This window comes from Piliocolobus tephrosceles, chromosome 9, assembly GCF_002776525.5.
Source record: "Piliocolobus tephrosceles isolate RC106 chromosome 9, ASM277652v3, whole genome shotgun sequence".
Lineage (NCBI taxonomy): Eukaryota > Metazoa > Chordata > Mammalia > Primates > Cercopithecidae > Piliocolobus > Piliocolobus tephrosceles.
The window spans coordinates 67,189,864-67,214,114 of record NC_045442.1 but is presented as its reverse complement, the minus strand read 5'-3'; positions in this window follow the sequence as shown (position 1 = coordinate 67,214,114).

The window sequence follows — 24,251 nt, the reverse complement described above, 5'->3', positions numbered from 1 at the left end:
AAGAAAGAAAGAAAGAAAGAAAGAAAGAAAGAAAGAAAGAAAGAAAAAGAAAGAAAGAAAGAAAGAAAGAAAGAAAGAAAGAAAGAAAGAAAGAAAGAAAGAAAGAAAGAAAGAAAGAAAAAGAAAGAAAGAAAGAAAGAGAAAGAGAATATTCCATATGTTTAGTTCAATCCTACTTGCAACTCCTTCATGCTGTAGGCTCCTGAAGAGCCTTGAGAGAAGCACAGGGGCATACTATACACCTTGGTCTAAGAGAATATGTTGGAACCTCTATTGTACATTTTACTGTGGCCTTGCAGACAAATTCCAGAACCTGCTAGCTTGTGGAGGGTTCAAAGGCCAAGTCCCCTCCCCAGGACTTGCTGGAGCCAGGTTACACCTGTGCAAGAGAGCTGGTTGTTAAAACTTCAGCAATTTTGAGAACCAGTTGACGGTTGGTAGCTGGAAACTGGCCGTGGTGGGAGCATTTACACCACAGAAGTCTCCACACATTACAAAGCAGGGCTTTGCCCTCTGCCTCCTGGAGATCAGGCTGTTAAATATTTAGCCACATGCCAATACTGAAGGCCCACAATATTTAGCAATCTGTGACAAGAGACCGAGAAGGAGGTCCCATCTTAATCCCAGGGCTAACATGTGTGCTGCTTCATTTCATTTCCTCTCCTCCCTATTTCTTTCCAGCCCTGGACCAGTGAGGCCCAGGATCCCACTTCGCTGTGGGATCGCGAGGGAGGAGAACGCAGTTTGATGTAAAACATGTTTAGCTGCAGGAACTCTCCAGGGTGTAGAGGCCTGAATTAATGGCATCTGGGGTGCCCAGTGTCTGGCAGGGTGCCCTTCCCCCAGCTCTCCTGTCTGCCCAAGTGTCCACAGTGTCTGAGATGTACAGTGTGTGCCTGCAGGCTCAGCTCCTCAAACAAATGAGCCTGGGTGTGGGTGCTTGGGCATTTCCTGCCCAACAGACCTCCTGCCAGGGGTGCAAACCCGGGGAAAGGAAACAGTATCCGGCCACAACCCGGCCACTGCTTGCCCTGAACCCAGGCGCTAGAGAGGAGGCAGCACTAGGTACCCAGAGCAGGGATCCTGGCTCTGGTCCTATCTCAGCCAGTGCCATGCCCACTGCCCTCCCTCCCCAATCCTCTGTCTGCTTTTCTGTAAAACAAGACAAAGGAGAAGGAGGCACTTTTACTTTCTCAACAGTCGCCCTGGGAATTCCTCTTGAGGACTGCGCTGTATTTATTTGGAAAAATAATACCTTGTTCTGCCTCTTGGGTTGAGGAATGAGACTCCGAGGAACATGTTAATATCACAAAATATGGTCCCTGAGCTGCCTTCTCACAGAGCCTGGGTCCTATTCACAGTGCCCCTTAGTAGGCTGTGCCTGATGCTGGATCTGAGTTTGTTATTGGGGGCAGGATCCTAGTCAAATCTAAAATGCTCTACATAATTAGCGAGCAAGAAATGGCAGATCCTGGGGGAATGTGGAGGGCCGGAGCAGGCTTGTGAAGAGGAAGCTTGAGAGTCTAACACTTGGTGGGGACAGAGAAGATAAAAACAGACCATCGGCCGGGCACGGTGGCTCACGCCTGTAATCCCAGCACTTTGGGAGGCCGAGGTGGGCGGATCATGAGGTCAGGAGATCGAGACCATTCTGGCTAACATGGTGAAACCCCATCGCCACTAAAAATACACCAAAATTAGCCGGGCGTGGTGTCGGGCTCCTGTAGTCCCATCTACTCGGGAGGCTGAGGCAGGAGAATGGCGTCAACCCGGGAGGCGGAGCTTGCAGTGAGCGGAGATCGTGCCATTGCACTCCAGCCTGAGCGACAGAGCGAGACTCCGTCTCAAAAAAAAAAAAAGAAGACCATGGAACCCAGTGGTGCCCAGCTAGAGAAGACAGAGCTCATGGGGTTTTCTTTTAAATGTCTTATTGAAGGATAACACACAAAGACAAAAGACAAAGTGCACAATCACACTGCCACTGTTCAACGGATCATCTCAAGGTGAAGATGCCCAGAGCAAACTTCCAGGTCAGACACAGGACACTGCGGGATTTGCATGCCTCTCCCAGGAAACTACCTCCCCACAAAGCAACCACCGCAGAGATCGTCTTTGCCTCTAAGGTCGCAGAAACAGAATCATCCAGGTGTGTTATTTCGTGTCTGGCTTCTTTCACTCAGTATTTTGTCTGTGAGATGCAGCCATGTTGCTGCACTGTAGCTACAGCTTTTTTATCCTCATCGCATAGAGTATTCCGCTGGCTGAGCAGCTCATGGTTTACTTACCTATTCTACCTGGAAGAGTATGTGGGTCATTCCCATTTTTGACAATTCTGCATAGTGCTGCTGTTAGCGCGTGCCCAGGACTGGAAGGCCTGGCTCATGGTCTGTGTATGTGCAACTTACAGGACAGTTTTTCTAAAGTCGCTGTGCAAGTTCATACCCCACCAGCTGTGAGGGAAAGACCCAGCTGCTGTACACACCAACCCACAGTGGCCCTTGTCTGTCTCTCTTACGATAGTCTTCCTGGTGGGCCGAAGGAGGTGACTGCTGTCACCTCCATTACATCTCCAGTGAAGTCCGTGGAACTCACAGACACCCCTGGACAAGGGATTCTTTGCAGTAAGTCAAAGGGGTGCCAAGCTCAACCTTCAACTAGGCCATGGAGGGAAGGCAGTGGCTGTTCTCATGGAAGTGGGAGCAGAGGCTGAGCAGGGGTCTGACCTCTGGATTCCAGAGGGGAGTGGCTCTGTGAGCCCCACCCTCCAACTCCTACGTTCAAGGGGCTCCTGAAATTCCTGCCTCACACGCACAGCTGGCTCTCAGCAAACTGCCCCTTGTCTCTGATTGCCCCACCCAGTCTGTGGGGTACACTCATCTCTCTATCTCCTGCCCCTCCTCGATACCCTCAATCTCTGCAACCCCAGCCCCAGGCCCAGAGTAGGAGGCAGTAACGGCCAAGCCCAGTGCCTGCCAGTCATCACGATGATGTGCAGCTGAAGCTCCAGCGGGACCTCAGGCTGCATAGATAGAGGCACGGTGCCCAGAACAAGGAGGGGACAGACCCACTCTCCTCCTCTCAGGTCCAAGACCAGGCTCCCCTCTGCCTGAGAGGCACATAGACTGCCCAGAAGGCACCCAAGGTGGAAGGTGGAGCGGCCAGAAGGAGGCCTACTGATCTCATTCAAGCAGGCAGTCCTTTCTAAGCTCATTCTGGATGCCAGGCCCAGCTCCAGGTGCTGGGGACACCTCTGAACAACGGGGACCAGTGCCATGCCTTCGTGGGAGATAGGCCTGGTGATGCAGAGCTTTAAAGCCCTGGAATAAGGTTATTTCTGGAATTACTGAGAACTGTGCAGTAATTGAAGAAGAATGGTGGAAAAGATTGTGGCTAGCGAGTGAGGGCTGGCACAGCAGCTGGAAGTAGGAAGGTCAGGGGAAATGTCATCTCTCAGGAGGTAATATGGGGAGGGAAATCCAGAGAGAAGCAGCCAGAGAGAAGAGGCTGGGGCAAGCATTCCAGGTAGAAGGAACTGCAAGCAAGTGCAGAGGCCTGGAGGCAGGAAACAGCTTGGAATTTTCTGGAATCTGACAGAAGGCCAAAGGATAGGGGTGTGGGGACAGTGGTGAGGAGTGAGGAGAGAAGGTATTTAGAGGCCTGATTAGGCAGAGCCTCGAAGGCTGCCCTTAAGAGTTTAAATTTCATTCTAAGGTCAACAGAAAGCCTCTGAAGGAAACAATTATAAAAGGTGTGGCGGACACCCGGCACCCCGGCCTTGCTATCTCAGCTGCAGCCTGGTGGGCCTCATGCTGACGGGGTCCATCCTCAGGACACCTGCACACCCTTCCTGTTCAGCCTCAGGGCTTTCTCTGACACCTGGGGAGGCCCTGCGCCTGCACTGGAGCTTAGTCCCCAAATGCAGGGGAATAAGCTCCTGCACAGTCACCCTCAAACACAGGACCAAGCCCATGGATAAACGCTCCAGTGCTCATGCTGCTTCGGGGGCAACCCTGGAGGCATTCTGTATGTTTATTGAGAGACCTGGCAGAAGCAAACCCCCCAGCTCATGGCAGCAGCCTCAATAACACACTCTTCCATCAGCTCCTCCTCCTTTCCCTCCTCACGCTCCAGATACTTCCATGATACCTCCTGGGATCACCGCCCAGCTCAGCCATCTGCACCCAAACCCCTGCCATGGTCTCTTCTTGACAGGAGGCCATGGCACCATCCCACTGACGCTGCTGTTGATGCAGGGTGGGCAGTGGGTAGGAGGGGGAAGGTTGGAAGCTCAGAGGCCGGTCAGGGGCTCACCTGGTCATGCAGAGAGAAATGGGGTGGCCTGGATCACAGTAGTGGAGGTGGAGCGGATGTAGCATCCAGGCTGTTTTAAAGACCATATATGGTGATAGTTTGGATGTGCTCAACCACCAAGACTTTGAGGATCCAGGACTGTTTTGCCTGGGCAGGTGGAGATTTGGGTAGCACTTACCGCCTGCACCCCCGCCCTCCCCAGCCACAGTGTGAAAGATTGTCCTAGAGAAGAGGCACGACCATAAGCAGACAGGTCATAGGCTTCAGCAATGATGACAGGGGACTGGCAGGTAGTGAGTGTCAAGCTTATGCCAAGCATGCACTCATCTGCCTGTCCCCAGCCTCATGTGGTTCCTGGGTGCTTGACTGCGAGTTGCTTAGTGACACACCAGGTCTCAAAGGCTTAGTATAAGAAGAGAACGAGAAATATCTTGTTAAAGTTTTTTTACATTAAATATATTTTGAAATAATATTTTAGACATATTAGTTTAAATGCACATATTATTAGAAATTAATTTCACCTGTTTGTTTCTTTTGACGTGTTTAATGGGGCCCCTGGAAAATGTAACAGTATCCATGTGCTTTCCATCTGAGGCCCACATCCTATTTCTATTGGCTGGAGCTAGGCTCGGGGGTGTGCGTCCACTGAACACTTAGGCCACGCGACATCACGTGAGGAGACTGCTCCTGCCTATTTCCAAGTGGCAAGGCTGAAGTTCACAGAAAACAAAGCTCCAAAGTCCAAGTTTCTTTCTACACTGCGTGCCCCTTAAGGGTCAGTGGCTTTTTATACCAGTTTCTACACTGCCAGGGTAAGGGCTCAAGCACTGGACAGGGGAAGCAAGTTTGGGATAATTGACCTTGAAGGTCACATCCAGCCCTGACACTGCGCTTGGGGGTCGGTGGAGGCAGGTAAAGACCCTTCTCCCCTTCCCCGTCACTCTCCAGGGGCCTCCTGACTCAGGGAGGACTAATGATTCCTCAACCCCACCTTCCCACCCACTGGGCTCTACCCGCCCTCTTCCCACTGTATCAATCCCCTGAGTAATTTATGAGAGCCATCAAAGTTAATTAATGCCGTAGTTACGAAGCCATCCCAATGTAATTATTGTGTAATTGGATTATAACTTAGGTAATTTCTGACAAAGCACCTAATACTCATGCAAGAAAGCCAGGGATTTTTGCCGAGTGATTGATGGGGGTGTCGGGGCCAGATGGGGAGGCTGGGGGCTGTGTACGAAGTTGGGGAGGCTCCCTGAGAGGAAATCACAGCTTTCAGGCTGAGGCGCCCTGTCTGAGCTGGAGGGGAGAAAGGCAGGTGTGTGGGGGCTCCTCACCCTCAGCCTCAGGCCTTCCCTCAAGGTGGGACTGGTTTGGGCCCACCTGCAGCCTCCTTCCTCCCGACTCCTGTAAGCTCTGCCTCCACCTTCACGCTAATCTGCAGCAGCATGAGTCCCACCCAACACCACTGTGACGCGTTTATTCAAACTCAACTGCCAAGTCACCTTCTCCACCCAGCCCTGCTCTGGCCTGTTCCATGAGCGAGGCCCTATTTGGTATGGCATGACTCTGCCTGCCAGCTACTCCAGGGCCACAAGTGGTTGGTCAGCGACAGGAAGAAAAGTGGTCAGCCAGATGCAGAGAGAAGCAAAGACAAGGTGGGTGTGGCTGAGCTGTAATCCTTAAACTCTTGCTGAAGGTGTTACCACAAAGGGGCCTGATCCAGACCCCAAGAGAGGGCTCTTGGATCTTGCACAACAAAGAATTCTGGGCGGGTCCATACAGTAAACTAAAAGCAAATTTATTAGGAAAGTAAATGAATAAAAGAATGGCTACTCCGATAAGCCCTCTGGGCTACTGGTTACCCATTTTTACTGTTATTTCTTGATTGTGTGCTAAACAAGGGGTGGATTATTCGTGAGTTTTCCAGGGAAAGGAGTGGGCAATTCCTGGAACTGAGGGTTTCTCCCCTTTTTAGACCATATAGGGTAACTTCCTGAGGTTGCCACGGCATTTGGAAACTGTCATGGTGCTGGTGGGAGTGTAGCCGTGAGGACAACCAGAGGCCACTGTTGTCGCCATCTTGGTTTTGTTAGGATTTAGCCGGGTTCTTTACTCCAACCTGTTTTATCAGGAAGATCTTTATGACCTGCATCTTGTGTTGACCCCCTTTCTCATCCTGTGACGTAGAATGCTAACTTACTGGGAATGAAACCCAGCAGGTTTTAGCCTTATTTTACCCAGGCCCTATTCAAGATGGAGTTGCTCTGGCTTAAACGCCTCTGACAATGGGGTGACCCAGGCCCTCCACTGCCTGGGACCAACAGCCTTCTGGACCCCCATGTGTCCAGCTGCTCTATGCTAAGAGCTTTAAGCACAGCCAGAGCGGCCTTCACAACCTGACTCATGCAGGCCACTGTCAGCCTGTATGATCTGACCACACCAAGACTTCTGGGAGCCTCAGTTTCCTTATTTGTTAAAGGGAATAATACTACCATGATGCCTGGTATGGTTTGGATCCGTGTCCCCACCCAAATCTCATGTTGAAATGTAATCCCCAATGCTGGAGGTAGGGCCTGGTGGGAGGTGATGGGATCATGGGAGCAGTTTCTCATGAATGGTTTAGCACCATCCTTCTTGCTGTTGTCATGAGTTCTCGTAAGATCTGGTTGTTTAAAAGTGTGTAGCACCTCCTCCCTCTCTCTGTCTTGCTCCTGCTCTCACCATGTGAGACACCTCACTCTCTGTTTGCCTTCCGCCATGATTGGAAAGCTTCCTGAGGCCTCCCCATAAGCAGAAGCTGCTACGCTTCCTGGACAGCCTACAGAACCATGAGCCAATTACACCTCTTTTCTTTATAAATTACCCAGTCTCAGGTATTTCCTTAGAGCAATGCAAGAACAGACTAATATAATGCTTTGTAGAGTTTGTGGTTGTAAGAAACAGAAAGCACCTCTAGCTAACTCAAGCAAAACAGGATCTCCTAAAAGGCTACAGGGAAATTTGGATGATCAACAGATTTCCAAGAAAATGTAAGAAACAGAAACCAGCAAACTAGCAATGACCTTGTGCCAGACAGTGTGCACTCACTGCCACCACCCGCTACCTAGGAGGTGTCCTAGGAGGATGGAGCATGGCGGGACACAGAAGGAAGGGCAAGAGCTCCTTGGATGGGCCCCTCTACCAAGGCCATAGCTTCCACTGTGCGGCTGCTCCTACAGCTTCTCTCTACAGAGGTGTGGCCACGCCTTCCCTTTGCCCCTCAGGTTGGGGTGGTGAGAGCTCCCACTGTTAGCCTCAGGGTACTGTATCACCCGTGGTGGTTTTCCTTAGCCCTGCTCATACACTAATTCACTGTCCTCATTGAATTCTCCTCCAATAGCCCCTAGGAGTGTGCCACATGCTTCCTGCTGGAACCCCAACTCACAAAGACTCCTACCAATGCTGTGATATCACCTCTACCCACTCCGTCCATCCCAGCTTCACCTCCTGGGTATCCAAAGTCCTGGAAGGGTGTCTGATATCGGCTCACCTCCTGACTGTCCCTAGGGTGGGAAGAGGAAAGATCTGCCCCCACTTAGTGTCTGACGGTGAATACCTGGAATTGCCCTTCTCCCAAGGACTTGACATAATAAGGATGGGTTGGTGTCCCAGAAGGGCCACCAGGAAGCGGGTTAGATATCAAGCATTAAAAACTGCTCCTTTGTATTCTTTTCAATGGTAAACTAGTGTGTAGAAAATGCTTAGCTGGTGCCTGGTGCACAGTCCATGGTCACAGTAAGTGATAGCTGCTGTTCTGTTATTGGGCTTGTTCAGGTGGAATCCTGAACAAGGTTTATCTTGATATCCTCAGATAAACTTTGCCCCTTGCGGCAGCCTAAGCAAGCCTCTGTCCCTTGCCACCCTGAGGCCCTGGCAGGCTCACCTTACAGCATCTTCTCACCACATGCCATTAGCCCAGCATAGGTGAGGAAGACAAGAAGCCTGTCTGCATGCAGTGTCCTCCCTTTGTCTGAGTGTGGGCCACTTCTCAAGATGTTCTTCCATTTCATAAGCATTGATTGACTTCTGTGTACCAGGCTCTGTCCTGGGCACTAGGATAGGGCAGAGAGCAGGACTAACAGAGCTCCAGCCTGCAGACCAACAGACACTGGACATGTGGTCAGAGAGGATGCCTGATTTGGGAGGATGTCTGCCCTGTGACCTGAAGGATGGCTAAGAATTCAGGGCATGTCTGATGGCCCAAGTCATCCCGCTCTGAAGGTGTGTATTTCTCCAGCATTTGCTTTCTACTGTGTGCCCATCCTGTGCACACAGGTGGGGCCAAAAAGTGTCCCAAATTCTATTCCCAGCTACTCATAATGGAGCTAGCTGAAGTCTGGTGACAGTCAGGGAGGGCGAAGCTAAGAGGATGGAACATTTCTGTGGGCTTCCTGGAGGAGGCTGAGGTTTGAAAGATGATGAGAAGAGATTGGGGCAAAAGCATTGCTCTTGGTTCAGGGGAATTCCCTGTGGGTTCTAGGAGCAAGATCTGGGAAGGACTCTGGGGTGCTGGCCCCGCAAGGGGCTGTCAGAGGCTGGGCACAGGCTTGACCAGCACTGCCTGTGCCACAGGCTGGAGTCCAGTAGACATCGCCTGGAATGTGCCATGCCTAAGTTTGGTTTGTGTTCTCTCTGAGTGCAGCACAGACCTAATCTTTGTCACGTGTGCATCTGCCATGAATGTATGTTAGCTCCAGCCAGGCTTGTACAACCAGAAAATTTCTAGATTTCACTTTCAGTCCAGTCTTTAGTATGTTTTCTGGTAAGTTCAAGTTATTTTCTCTCGCTAAAAATAATGTGCTTGGAAGCTGTTCTATTTAGGGCAGAGCCTCCATGTGTAGTGTTTATGCCTGTTATATTTAGCTACGGCATGTCAGGGTTTGAGTCGACATGACATGCTCCCTCAAGGCAGAGCCTGAGGCAGGGATTCAGGGCACAAGATTTTCCGAAGGAGCACTTCTTCAGTAAAGCCCTCATGGGAGGGAGGTGAGGGAGCAGGATAGGAAGGGAAGGGAAGGTTTTAGGGAAGGCCTGGCCTTGACCTGACTCACTGGGAGCCTTTAGAGAGTAAATCATGGCACAGTGAAGTTGTTCTGTTTATGGAAGGTGCCAAGTAGGAGGCATTGACAGCAGGAGAGACTGTCACCTTCGGCTCTCTGTGGGCAGCAGCTCTGGCCCCCAAGGAAATCGCTGGAATTGCAAGAGCTGGTCACCCAGCAGAAGGTGGGGAAGGAGCCCATCTTCAGGCAAAGGGAGCCATGGGTGAGGCCCAACAGCACCTCCTGCAGCATCTTCTCACCACACTGTGCCACTTTTATTATTTTCTTCCCATATACTTTGCTTGTATCAGTCTCTTCCTCTGCCGCTTTCCCCCCAAACAATTCCAACCTCTATCTAGCCTGGAGCTGCACAGAGAAAAAGCATACAAAGTGTGTGGAGAGAGAATGATGAATCAAAAATATGAGTGCACAGGACTGCTCCCTGAGTGCCCCCCAAGTTCCTGACTCTGTTGGCTTGACGTCCCTCCCTCCGCCGAGGGGCTGCTGGGTATGGCCAGAGGGCCAGGGGGCAGAGCTAGGCCTGGGGACTCAGCCTAACTCAGGGACCACAGGCCACCTCCCCTCAGTGGGGCTCACTTCCCTCCCTCAGAGAGTGGGTAAAAATTTTCCCAGCCCCTCCAGGAGGCGCCTGTGGCAATGGAAGAAGCAAAAATGCAGAGAGGAGGTGTGCTTGCCTCAGCCTGACCCAAGTCCTCCACAGGTGGCAGGCAGGCAGCCCCCCTGCAGCCCTGAGACTCCCTTAGGAGTCAGATAAAGTGCATACGAGGTGCTGAAGGCCTGTTGCCTTCTGGCTGAGCCTTGGCCCTGGAGCCACACCTGGTGCGTTCTCCACATCGGGCCACTCCCCTGGTCCTGCAGGGGCTGGGGAGGCAGGGATGCTGGGAACACCCTAGACAGCCCCAGCCACAGCATCACCCACAGCTGCATTCTCCCTCTGTGTGCAGGCAATGCTCAGCCCAACCCCGGGCAGGCAGAGATGACCCGAAGTGGGAGAAGGACAGGCCTGAGGCTGGAGGTGGGGGGCAGGCCCACCCATATTCCTGTGCGCTGCAGTGTGTGAGGCGCTGCACTGGCTGCGGAGTGACAGGGAAGAATGTCACATCTCATGGGGCCCTCACAGTGTCCTAAGTTTAATTAAGGAATAAAAATATCCATTATTCTCAATATCTGTACAGTTCGTGCATGCACACACTATCCTTGAACATCATTTGTGCAACATTATTCCAATGGAGGCCTCTTATCCCCATTTCACAGATGAGGGAAAGTGAGGTCTGGAGTTCCAAGGTTGTCCCGTTAATAAGGAGCACAGCCCAGACTCAGAATCAGGCCTTCAGACATCAAATTCCCATGCTTTCTGCTAAGCCACACTGAAAGGAATTAATGAGGCTGATGTCTTGGAGGCAGTGAAACAATATCATAAATAACTTCAGGGGCCCTGGGCTTTGCTTTTTAATAATTGTTTTAGCAAAGTCAGAGGCGTATAGAACATGCTGTTCTGCAGCCTGCTTTTTTTTCTTCTTTAACAATATCTTGTGAACATTTCCCCAGGTCGTTAAATACTCTTTTACTGGGCCATCATTTTTAATGGCTGCATGGTATTCCATCACATGGATGCCCCATAATTTATTTAACCAATCTGTGTGTTGGGCCTTTAAGCTGTTTCCAGTTTTTTGCCCTCATAAACAAGGCTCTGATGAGCATCCTTGCGCGTAAATCTTTGCACCCATCTCAAATTGCATCCTGAGGGTCAAAAGCATGCATTCTTTTTAAAAAGTATGCATTATTTTGATGTCTATTACCACATTTCCTGAGGTTGTTCATTTTCCCTTGTCCTCAAAGTGGTAAAAAGAATTTTTTTTAATTTTAAAATAATCAAAATATTAAAAATTGCATCATTGTCCCCAGTCAGGTAATCAGTTGTGTGACTTTGGTAGGTCACCTGGCCTCTCTGATCCTCCGTAAATTCATGTATCAAATTGAGGAGGGCCAGGCAAGCGGGTCCCTACATCTCCTTCTGCTCATAGAGCTCTGGGAGAGCCCCAGACTGCTCAGGTTACAGCACTCAGAGGACAGAGAAAGCACTGAGGGTTTCCTGGTGGGGGAAGTGGGGCCTGTACTACCACTGGAAGATATGTAAGGATTAGGAATGGGCATAGAGGAAAAAGTGAGTCTGGGGGGAGTCCTCGCAGCCTCCGCTCTGCTGAGCTTAGAGATGGGCCTCTCAGTTAGCCAGGGCTGCCAGATGTCTGCTCTAGTGTCTTCCTGGTCCCAGTAATTTAGCACAGGGCAGGAGAAGCGTTAGGGACATTTCTACGTCACAGACTGTTGTCTGGAGCAACATAAGGACCCCTACTGGCTTCCCTTGCTGCCCTTTAAGGGAGTATAACACCGTCATTGGAAGCATGTGATTGGCTGCCCCGAATAAGGATCCTGTCCCCACATGGGGAGCAGAACCAGGTATCACCACGTGTGATTTTCTGGTTCTGATAAGTGGGATTTTGGCTGGGTGATACCACCTCATTATTTCTCAGTTTCCAAGTTGAGGAGCAGAAGCAGTGATACTGGCCACATTCTTTCATGGACCCACTCATTGGTGGACCAGATGAGTACCTCCCGTGGCTGCGCACTGTGCTAAACGCTGGGCACTCCTTCCACCTGCGCAGACAGTGAGCTGGCACGGAGCTTACCCTCTGAGGGAGGCAGGCATTAAAGAAACCATTACTGAATAAATACATACGTGCAAACAGATTTCCATGGGGCTCTGAAGAAGCACGAAAGCTATCGGAACGTCAGAGGGGGAGTGGGAAATGATCTGGCTTGTAGAGAGGGACCGGGAAAAGTGTCCAAGAAAAAATGACATTTGCGATGAGAGATAAATGATAAAGAGTGGAGGGATGAAGTGTGGGGAGATGGGAATAGCATGGGAAGTGCCCAGTGGCAGGAGGAAGGATGAGGCCATTGGGAGCCTCCAGTGACAGAGTAGCTGGTGCACCGGCCACTGGGAGGGCGAGCCCTGAAGAACAGAGAGACTGGCAGGGGCCCCTCCAGGCAAGGCCTCCACCCAAGTCTGGGAAGATAGTCCTGGAGGGCTGCCAGCAGGGATGGGTGCTCCAGCCAGTGGTGCTCAGTGTAGGGAAGGGGCAAGAAGAAATGGGCGCAGAGGAGTGGCAGTCAGGGACTGAACTCTGTGGCACTCATCTGCTGGGATGGGCAGCCAGGGTTGGGTTACCACAGGTGCCAAGCGTGGAGGCTCCTCCTTCCTGAAAGCCACAGGAGCTGGGGACCAGGGAGGCTGTGGAGGTGAAGGTCAGCCTTTGATTTTCTCATCATTCAGCTTGTGGCAGGGGCGGGAGGTGGTGGCAGTGGTGACATGTTGGCCTGTCATACCACTACCTGTTGCCTAGCGACCTTTATTGTAGAATAATACTTCATCCCTGGCCTCGGCCAGATAGTGCACACACAGCAACACACACACACTAACACGCACAAAGGGCAATTTGGGGAAAATTGGCACTGGAGGCCACAGAGGATTTTCCAGCCAGCCCAAGCAGAAAAAGATATCCTCCTCCCCACCTGCCAAGTTCTGACCTGAGGGGGACACTTAGGTGCAGCGCAGGAGCCTGGACAACGTGCCGGGCCCCAAGCTGCTACTTCCACCAACGTCCTCAACTCTCACCTGCTGGGATGATTAGGCACCCCAATGTGGCAAATGGGGAAACTGAGGCTGGGGGTGCCGCTTACCCATCGTCATGTAGCTAGCAGGTGGAGAAGGTGGCTTCAATTCAAACTTGTCAGCCGCCCCGCCCCGTGCTCCTTAGGTTAAGCCCAGGTGCTGGTGGAATACACAAGAAAAGCTTAGAATCACACAAGAGGGGTGAAAGCAGGCAGCCTGGTCTGGAGCTAAAAATACTGGGCTTGGAACTGACAGAGCTCCCCCCCCCTCCCCAGTGACTCACTTGCTGACCTTGGTTAATCACACACAGCAGCTCTCTGCCTCAGTTTACCCATTTGGATGTCAAATGTCACACTCACAAAGAAGGGTGAGGACCATGGAGAAGTGTGTTTCAGAGGAAAACAAAAGCGTGATACAAGCCACGAATGGTGTCGTTGGCCTCATTATTAATGTCATTAATAATAATGCCAGTAATAAATTGCCAGGCTGCTGAAAAGTACACTAAGTAGATGGGTGACGACTCATTTCCCTCGCACTTGTCTGGCGCTCTCGGCTCCTTATGGCCTCCTCCCATCCATCATCCCTGCAGTCACCCTGAGGCCCACCCCCAGGGAGGCCTGGCAGGGACTGTGGGAGGCGAGGTCTCCCGAGATCAGTCAGTGCTGCCCCCTGTGAACAGATGGGGACCTGAGGCCAGGGAGCAGGGGACTCACCAGGATCCCCCAGCCAGGGGAAGATGGACTGGGATGTGGGCCCCGCCTTCAGATTTTGATGCAGCCCCTCCAGCTTCCCCTCCACTGAGCCCCCTCCCACCGCACCCCAGAAGAATTGGCACCTTCAGCAAAGCAGTGGAGTGCCTGCAGTGAGGCCTCAGGTCTCAGAGCAGAGCAGCAGGTGAGGAGGCAGGGGAGGCCCTTCACAAAGTCTTCGAGGAGGGGCTTCATCTCTCGGCTCTCTCTTTCCCACCTGCTTCTCCTTCCCCACATGGAAGAGGTCCTGAGCTTGGTGGGAAGGTGCAGAGAAATGACAGTTGGTCTCCCAACTCCTCACACATTCCTCAGAGTCTTCTTATGGCTCTGCCTCAATTTCCCCACCTTGGCAATGGGTCCAGGGACCTTGCTCCCTCAGGGAAGGAACAACTATCAAAGGAGTCCCAGACTGAGCATTGAATGGGACACTGGAGGGAAGTGAAGGCTGCCCACGGTCCCTCCTCCTGCCCCAGGGAGGCTGCAATCCTGGGTGGCAGGGGCCTTGTCTGGCTCCTCTGGTAAGTGGCCTTTTGGGGGGCCACTAGGTGCTTCAGGCTCATGTGTCCCCCTGCAGAGGGAGGGGATCTGGAAAAGGAGGTTTGGACAGAGGAGCTCTCGTCCCCACCTAGGGCTTCTCCCTCATATGAGCCACCTTCCTCCACTCAGTCTTATTTCCCCCTTCTCTCCCCTCTCTCCTCATTTCTGAGTTTAAACTTTGTGGATTCCCCTCTATGAATCCAGCACCCCCACATACATACATAGACACACAAGATTTTCTCCCACATACTGCCCCTTTTGGAGGCCTTCAGTGGTTTCCCAGGGCCCTAAGGACAAAAGCCTAAACTCCCAGACCTATGTTCAAGACCTTTGTGATCAGTGATCATGCCCCAACCACTAACTGCTGCTGCCCCTGCACAGAATCCAGCCCTCTGGTCAAGAGGGAACACCTGCTCTTCTCCAGGTACCTGTTTCCCCACCTCCCCTGCTTGCCCTGCAGTCCCCTTCCTAGAAGACCCTCCCTCCACCTCTGTGGACTCAAGTCTTTCCCAAGGCCTTCGAAGACCACATCCTCCTGATTTACTGGTTCCCCACACAGAGAGGCCATCCCTTCACCATGAACCCCCAAGTCTCTGTTCCCCCTCTCTGGCAGCACCTCCATATTCAGTCTGAGTTCTGCCGAATGTGTCTACTACTCCCTCTCCACAAACACACACACACACACCCTAGGCCCTTGAGAGAAGAAATCTTAGCCAGCCCAGGGAGTGTCATTCAGCAACTTACATACCAAAGGGATTCCACAACCCTCTGTTGCATCAAAATTGCATTAAACCATCCCAAACCCAGCAATGCCACTCCTGGATATACAATCAACATAAATGCATGCATATGGTCTTCAAAATATATGTATTGCAATGTTCAAAGCAACACTATGCATAATAGCTAAAAACTGGAAATAAGTCATGTCAATAGACACGAGAGTGGATAAATTGTGGAATACTACGCAGCAGTGAAAATGAGCTGCTGCTGCCCATATCACAAATGAATCGCACAGACAGAGCTGAGGGAAAGAAAGAGACATAGGAGACAGCATACTACAGTTTATGATTCCAATAATAGAAAGTTCTAAATCAGACTAAACTAAAATAAGGTGATAGAAGTCAGAATAGTGGCTTATTTCGTAGGGAGGGAAATGTCAGGGATAGGCAGGAGGGAAACCTGGGGTGCTGGAAATGTGCAATTTCTTCAGTAGGGTGGTGGTTTTAAAACACAGGATTGAATGCCCCTGTGTGATATCACACAAATCACCTGACCTCTGAAGTTTTCATTTTTCCCAATGTAAAAGGGCAAGAATGCCCACCCCGAACTTCTGCCAGCTCTCCGAAGACTGTGTGAGAATGCACTGGAGGGCTGGGAAGAGAGAGTGTCCCAAAGCCTGAAAAGTTTGCGGGAAAACCCCCACCCTTCTCCACAGCTGCAATGGCTCCCAACATATAAACCAGTTTACCTTGACGTTGTTCTGGGTAGGCAGCTAGTGTAGCTTTGTCTGGCCTCAGATGGGCAGATATTTGCCTGGAAAAGGACCTAGCAGCCTGGGGTACTAGGTACAGCTGCTCCTGCTCTCTGACTTCAGTGGTATATGGAAACTTGTTTAACAACTGGCATGGTGGTGGGGGTGGGGAATGAAAGTGCGCTGGTTTGTAGTGTTTGCCAATTCCCATGGTGTAAATATTCTTACCGTGGATAATTTCAAGCTACTAACATGACATTACCGAGCACGTTGTGGAGAAGAGATGTGCATAATTGGTCCTTGTGAACTGGTGTAAGCCAGCTCCAAATACCACTGGGTTAATTCTCCCAAAGCACAGCTTCCTGGGTCCAGTGTTGGAGGCAGGAGCCAGGGGTCTGAGGATGTGAGCCATGCAGGAGGCTTGGTCTATGAGAAGGTCCTCCTTGGCATTCCCCCAGCTCTCCCTTCAGAAAGGCCACTTCTCTCTGCCAAATCATATTCCAATCTGGGTCCAGCCTTCTTCCCTCTTACCGGAGCCTCACTCCAATCCCTCTCCAACCCCCATAAGTAATCTCTCACTAAAATCCTTCAGCTCCTCAGAAGCTCTCACATCCCTCCTCTCCTCCTCATCACCTTCACAGTCCCAGTCCTGCCCGCACCATCTTCCATCTGACCTGCCCATGGAGCCTCTGCTCTGCCCCTGACTCCTGCTCCCCAGCAGCCTCTCCTTTACAGTAAAGTCATAGTGATCTTTATAAAACAGACTTCATTGTAGCATGCCCTCCCTTGAAAACACCTCGTGGCTTCCCACTGTCTACGCAGGAGCCAAAAGCTTGTCAGCCTGGCATTTTTTATTGTCCCAGCTCAGGCACTCCCTACTCCTGGAGTGTCCACACACTCTCCTACAACCCTGTGCAAACAGTCCCTGTATTAAAGGACTCCTCAAAGGCTGTCTGTTTTCTGCTGGGATCCTGACAGATGCGAAGAAGAGACCTATTTACCCACTCGATCTATCCTACATGGAACAGGCTGCTTCAAGAGGAGTGAGTTCTCTGTTTCTAGAGCTGATCAAGCAGAGGCTCGTCTGACATGTTGTTGGAGAGATTTCACCATTAACTGGGGCCTCAGTTAGAAGGCCTTTGTGGTCCCCAGCCACCTGAGAGCCCCTCCTCTTGTGCCTGCTTGCCAAAAAGCATCTGGCCCCAGTGCCTCTGCGGCTGTGCTCTGGTGACTCATCATAGTCAGCAGTCATCACCCTGGCCAGGTCCTGTCACAGCCTCTTACCGTCAGCTTCGGGCTTACACCCCAGGCACCGAGAAACAAAGGGTAGAAGGGATTCTTCCCTTCCTCACTTGCCTCCTCCCTTACTTCCAATCTAGCAGCAGATAAGGTAGTAGAGGGGATACTAGGGGAGAGAAAAAGTGGAGAGGAGAATAGCCCCCAAGTAAGGACAGGAGACCCAGGATGGAGAATGTCATTTTAAAGATGGGGAAACTGAGTCCCAGAATGACAGCACATGCCCCACAATTCTACAGGAACATTGGCGATGCCCTTTCCTGGCACCAGCCAAAGACCCCATCCTCTCCCTGCTGCTTCATTGGTGTCATTGTCCGGATGTGGCACCGTGTTTGGGGGCTAATAATGTCACTCCTGCTTATGCATCAGAGGTGAAAGTAAACACAAGGAACTTAAAGTGTAGTTTCTCCCCCGTACCCTTTATCCCCAAGTGAAGAGGCTTTTGAGCAATGGAGAGAGGCAATCCCCAGTCCTGAAACACAGGTTTGAGCTCAGCCCCGCCGTTCCAGCTGTGTGCTCCTGAGAAAGTCACTCAAATTCTGCTTCTGAGCTTTCTCAGCTTTAAGAAGATCCTTACAATGTTGAAGATGATATATTTGAATATCTTTGAACGGACCTTGCATAGTGCATGGCTCTTGGTAGATGCTCACCCGTGGCCGTTTCCTTTCACATTAATCAACTTTATTGAAGTATAATCTACATCTAAGCAAGGGCATCCATTTTAAGTGGGCAGCTCATGAGTCTAACAAAGGTCAAAATCACAGCCAAGAGGTAAAATGTTTCCCTCAGCCCCCAAATTTCCTCCTGCCTCTTTGAAATCCTCCTGACTTTGGCCACAGGTGACCACTGATCTGCTTTAGATTTGTTGTTGCCTATTCTAGAATTTCATCTAAATGGAATCTTACATGTGTACCCTTTGGGGGTACACTTCTTTCATTCAACGTAATGATTTTTTAGATTTATCTGTGTTGTCATATGTATCAATCCAATCCTTTTCATTGCTGAGTAGTATTCCATTATATGAATATATAGAATGAACCGTACCCATTTTATTGTTTCTAGTTTCAGTGACTAGAAATAATGCTGATGTAAAAATTCATGTGCAGGTCTTTTCATGAACATGTTTTCATTTTTCTTGGGTAAACATTTAGGAGTAGGATTGTTGGATCATACGACAAGTTATTTATTTAACATCATTTTCAAAAGCTGTATCTGCTTTCTAAAGTATTTGTACTATTTTGCATCCCTACTAGCAATATGAGAATTCCAGTTACTCTGCATTCTCTCCAGCTTTTGTCGTTGTCTTAAAATTAGCTGTTTTAATAAGTGAATAGTGGGATTTCACTGCGGTTTAATTTTCATTTCTCTGGTAACAAATGATGTTAAACATCTTTTACTTACGTATTTGCCATGTGTGTCTCTTCTTTAGTGAACATCCAAATATTTTGCCCATTTTAAAAAATGTTGTTTACTTTCTTATTATTGAGTTGTAAAATTTCTTTATATATTTTATGTGCAAGTTCTTTATCATTTACAGATGTTTTCTCCAAATCTACAGCCATCTTTTCACTTTCTTACTAGTCTTTCCAAGATGAGAAGTTTAACATTTCATGAATTCCAATTTAATCAAAATGTTCTCTTATTGTTTGTGCTTTCTGTGTCTAATCTAATAAATCTTTGCCTAACCCAAGGTCATAAAGATTTTCTCCCATATTACCTTCTAGTAATTTTGTAGTTTCACATATTGCATTTAGGTCAATGATCCATTTGGAATTAATTTTTGTGTATGGTGTGAGGTAGGAGTCAGTGTTTCATTTTTGCTTATGGATGACCAATTGTTACAGCATAATTTATTGAAAAGATTATCTCTTCTCCATTGAATCACCTGGCACTTTTGTCAAAAATTAATTGAGCACATATGTGTGGATCTAATACTGGTCTCTATTTTATTTCATTTACCTATTTGTCGTGATTATGGTGATTATTTGACAAGTTTTGAAAATGGTAGTATGGGTTGTCCAACTTTGTTCTTTGTTAAAATAGGTTTGGCTATTTCAAGTTATTTTATTTCCATATATATTTTGGAATCACCCTGTCAATATTTATAAGAAAATATGCTGGAATTTGTATTAGGATTACATGAAACTTATAAATAATATGGGAAAAATTAACTGCTTAACCATATTCAGCTTCTGATCCATAAACAATATTTTATATCTCTCAACTTATTTAGATCTTCTTTGATTTCTCTCATCTATTTTGTAGTTTTTAGTACATAAATCTTACACATATTTTGTTGGATTGATCCCCAAGTGTTTCACATTTTCATGCTATTGTAAATGGATTTTTTAAAATTACAATTTCTAATTGTTCATTACTAGTACACAGAAATACAATTAAATTTTGTATATTAACCTTTTATCCTGAAGCCTTGCTAAATTCATATGTTCTAGTAGTTTTTTAGTACATTCTGTTGGGATTTTATATGTAGACAATTATGTCATCTGCAAATAAAGACAGTTCTTTAAATTCCTTTCCAATCTGGGTGCTTTTAGTTCTTTTTCTTGCCATATTGCACTGGCAAATCTTCCAGTACAATGTTAAATAGGATTTGTATGAGTGAACATTCTTGTCTTGTCCTGATCTTATGGGGAAAGCCTAAGTTTATCATTATTAATTATATTACATCCTTACCAGGTTGAAGAAATTCTCTTCTATTCCTGGGTTGCTAAGAATATTTATCATGGATGAATGGTAAATTTTGTCAAATGCTTTTTCTGTATCTGTTGAAATTATCATATGGTTTTTCTAGTTTAATTTCTTGATACGGTTAATTATATAGATTGATTTTGCAGATGGTGAACCAAATCTGTATTTCTTAGGATAAGCCCCACTTGCTCATGGTGTTTAATAGAATTTAAAATTCAACTGGCTAAAATTTTGTAAAGGATTTTTGAATCTATTTTCTTGAGGGATATTGGTCTGAATTTTTCTTACACTTATAACACGTTTATCTGTTATCTGTTTTGGTATCAGGATACTACTTTCCTCATAAAATGAGTTGAGAATGTTCCCATATATGTGTCAAGTATTTTTTATTGAATGCTGGACGCTGTTATTTTTTTATTGAATGTTGGACGTTGCAGACTGCTAATCTTGTTGTAGTTTTAAAAAAGTCTTGGACTTTGTTTTAACATGCAGTTAGGTTACTTACAGATCCTCTACTTACAGAAGACTTTTAATCCTCTAAAGTCTTGTTAAATTCACTCAGGATGAGTTTAGAGTACTCTGCCCCTTGAACTTGTTGAGGCCTATTACTAAGGCATCACCCTCCTGGGGACTCTCCATTCTGACTGGTCAGAACTTGAAGGTCTTCCATGCCTTTATAAATTTGGGGAAATGCTCAGTTTATAGCTCCCTGGTCACTCTTTGCTAGGCTTGTGGAGTTTTACCCTAAATAGCCATGTCTTAGGACTTGGCAACAGAATCTGGGGAATTCCTATGGAGATTTCCAAAATCCTTTCTCTGCAGGGCTGCCTTGTATCCGTTCTCTGCTCCACAAATTCCAGCTGCCTCAGCCTGATCCAATGCCAATGCATCCCCTCAACTGAGAGAGTGCACTGAGCTCTCCTTGGGCCCCTCCTCCTTACGGTGCAGTCGGAATAGTGCCTCCAGGCAGGAGTGATCACAGGGTCCACCTAATTTGTTTCCTTCATCCCAACAATCACAGTCAACAGTTACCTACTGTCAATGTCTGAAAATAGTTGTTTCACATATTTTGTCTGGTTCTGTAGGTATTTATGGGGAGAGGGTAAGTCCCGTCTCAGCAACTCAGTAACTCTAACATGGCTGGAAATGGTGTTGTCTCTTTCCTTATTGTAGTCCTTTCCATCTGCCACACCTCTGCCAGCAGAAGACACACTCTCCTCCTAAAACCTGGACATATTGGAGGCGAAGAAATCTGGGCATGACCAGGAAAAAGCCATGCAAGCCTATCCTTCTCCACACAGCCTGCCTCTTCAACCCCTGCCCACTCCCTCCTCCCCACTCAGGTTTCCTTGGAGCCTGTCTTAGTTTGTTTGTATTGCTATAAGGGAACACCTACAGCTGAGTAATTTATAATGAAATAGATAAAGTTGGCTTATGGTTCTGCAGGCTGTATAAGAAGTATGGCACCAGCACCTACTCCTGATGAGGCCTCGGGAAGCTTCCACTCATGATAGAAAGTGAAGGGGAGTCGGCATCACATGGTGAGAGGAAGGAAGCAAGAGAGAGGAGAGGGAGGTGTCAGGCTCCTTTCCACAGTGAGTTCTCCCAGGAACGAATAGCATGAAAACCCACTCATTACTACAAGGATGGCACCAAGGCATTCGGGAGGGACCCAGCCCCCATCCCATAACCCAAATAGGTCCCATTAGGCCCCACCTCCAACATTAGGTATGAAATTTCAACATGAGATTTGGAGGGGAAATATATCCAAAATTATATCAGAGCACAAGCCTGGTTTATTCTTTGAAACCTAGAGTATTGAAGCCAATAGGTTTGGCCCTTTTGTGGCAAATACTGACCTGGGTGCTCTTAAAGGATTTTTTTTTTTTTAAGACCTCACAGTATTTCTCTAAGTTGCTCTGTGCTGCGTATTGTGCAAGGCATTTTATACACATGATTCTGTCAAATACTCACCGTAGTTCTATGATAAAGTTAATACGGCATGATATGGTTGCTACTGGCCCCCATTTTATAGATGAGGAAACTGAGGTGCAGAGAGGTTGATTGACTTGATTGAGTGCCCAAGGTCCTACAGCTAAGAAGTGCAGGAGAACCTGCTAAGAGGCACAGTGTTTCCAAAGCCAGGAGCCCTGCTCTCCCCCGCAGCCCCCGCCACACTGGCTCAGCCAGAGCCTCCTTGGCAGCAGCTCATCAGAAGCCTGCAGGCCACTACTCTAGGGCCATTCTCCCCCAGCCTGCCTGCTGTCAGCCTCCAACTCCAGGGTTCCGCTTGGGCAGGGTGGGTGGCTTAGAGAGGAGGGGCAGTCATTGAGGTTCTCTGACCCTGTGACCCCTCTCAAACAGCCCCCACCAGCCCAGCCTGAACACCAGGCCCCCAAGGAGCCCCTGCCCATCTGTAATCCCCTTGTGACCAATTCAGTTAATTCCAGTCCCTGCACTCACACCTTGAGCAGGCCACAGGTCACAGGCCCTGTTCTGCCTCTGCCCCTTCTCATCCTGCCCTGGGGCCCAGGGAATGGGGTTTGTGAGGGTCTGAGAATTGCTAGTGCTTACATCTGAAAATTTAATGTGTCCCTTGGGGTAATTCCTAGGACCCTGGAACTCCCTGAGGAGCCACCACCACATTCCACCACTATGAATAAAGAATATGTCACTGACTGAGGGTAGTGGGTCTGCTCAGCTCACCTGTCTACTCATGAATGCGGGTCCACTTTCCTAGGGAAACTTATTCTCATTTAGGGGAAAGGGAACATGAAGCCAAGAGCTGGCCTTCCTACCTCCTTCTCTCCCTGACCTCATCACCTTGCACTTCAGGCCTTCCCTGCTCAGTGGGGACAAGGGAGGCAGGACATTAGTTAAGAGCTCAGGCCAGGCTTTCTGTGCTTCCTATCCAGCACACTAAACTCAAATCAAATCAGCCCCCAGGTGCACAGCTCTTGTGTGAAAAACAAAAATGATGCCCTTCATTTGGGTAATGTTTTAACCTTGCCAGCGAGAAAATAATAACAACAGCAGTAGTTACCACTTGCCAAGTCCTGACTGTGAGCCAGGCACTTCACATAATTTACTGCTAATCCTCACAGGCTATAGGATAGATATTACAAAGCCATTTGGCCATGGAGGAAACTGAGGCATAGAGAGATGAGGTAACTTGGCCAAAGCCCCCAGAGCTGGGAAAGTCCTTCCAGCTCAGGAGTACTTGCTTGTATTCCCCACCTGTCTCTGCCATGTAATGAGCAACCTCACCCCTTCTCCAGTTACTCACAGGGACCTGTGAGAGAGACAGAGTTGGCATCAGCACGCCCTGCGACAGATGGGGAAACTGAGGCAACTGGCCTTAAGTCCCCCAGCAGGCTGAGAGCAGAGCCAAGACAGCAACGTGAGCTTCCATGGCCTCTGAGGGACCTCTCTGCTCACACACGTGTGAATGGGTGGAGTTATGTTGTTCCCATGGAAACTTGACTGTCATCACAGAAGCCAAGGGTCTAAAAAGAAATTGGCACAGTTTCAGGGCTGGCCTCACAGACATCTGCTTTAGGAGTCCCTCGATGAGACCCACAATTCATGGGGTGCACATCACTCTAGAGTTTACAAAGCCCTTTCTCGTGTATCATGAAATTCAATCCAACAAGTGAGGCAGGGATTACTTCACCCATTTCACAGATAAGGAGCCCGAGGTTCTGGTTAGTGACAGGTGGTCAGATGGTGAACCATCACGAGGCTAGCATGTATCTGAACATCCTTGGTCCTAATGAACTGGGGGACGGGCAAGGCCTTGGGCGCAGCCAGGCCCTCTAGGTCACGGTTGACACCCGGACCTGAATGGGATGAGGTGTGCAGGGAGCCCCAGGAAGCCATGGCCGGGAGGCAACTGCCAGGTCTTTCTCCCAGGGCACTAATTGGGGTTGACTGGGTCAAGGGGCCATGATATCCTGCAGGAGCTGGTGTCTGGAGCCAGGCAGGGGGTGAACAGCCTTTGTCTCTCCTTTTGTTCCTTTGACCTCAGAGGAGAGGCCTGCATGAGGTTGCCCTGGGGGACCTGGAATCTGAGCTAATGAGGTGACTTCCTGGCCCAACCCAGACAGCTGAGGCTGCAGCAACATCGGTAAGGGACAGGTAGCCTGGGACCTCCTCTGAGCCTAACACCCTGGGTCCCCTTGTGGGTAACAAGCATCCAACAAGTGTTTGTGTGTGCTGTGAATAAGTACACTGGACAATAGGTGTAGACAGGGACCGTCTAGAACACTGAGAGGCATGGTCATCCCGCTTGTGCCATCAGCATCCTCATCTCCATCTAAAAGACAAGCCAAGGATCACAGACTGCCACTTGCCCAGGGACACAGCCAGGCAGAAGCAAGCCTCAGATCTGAATCAGACCAGAC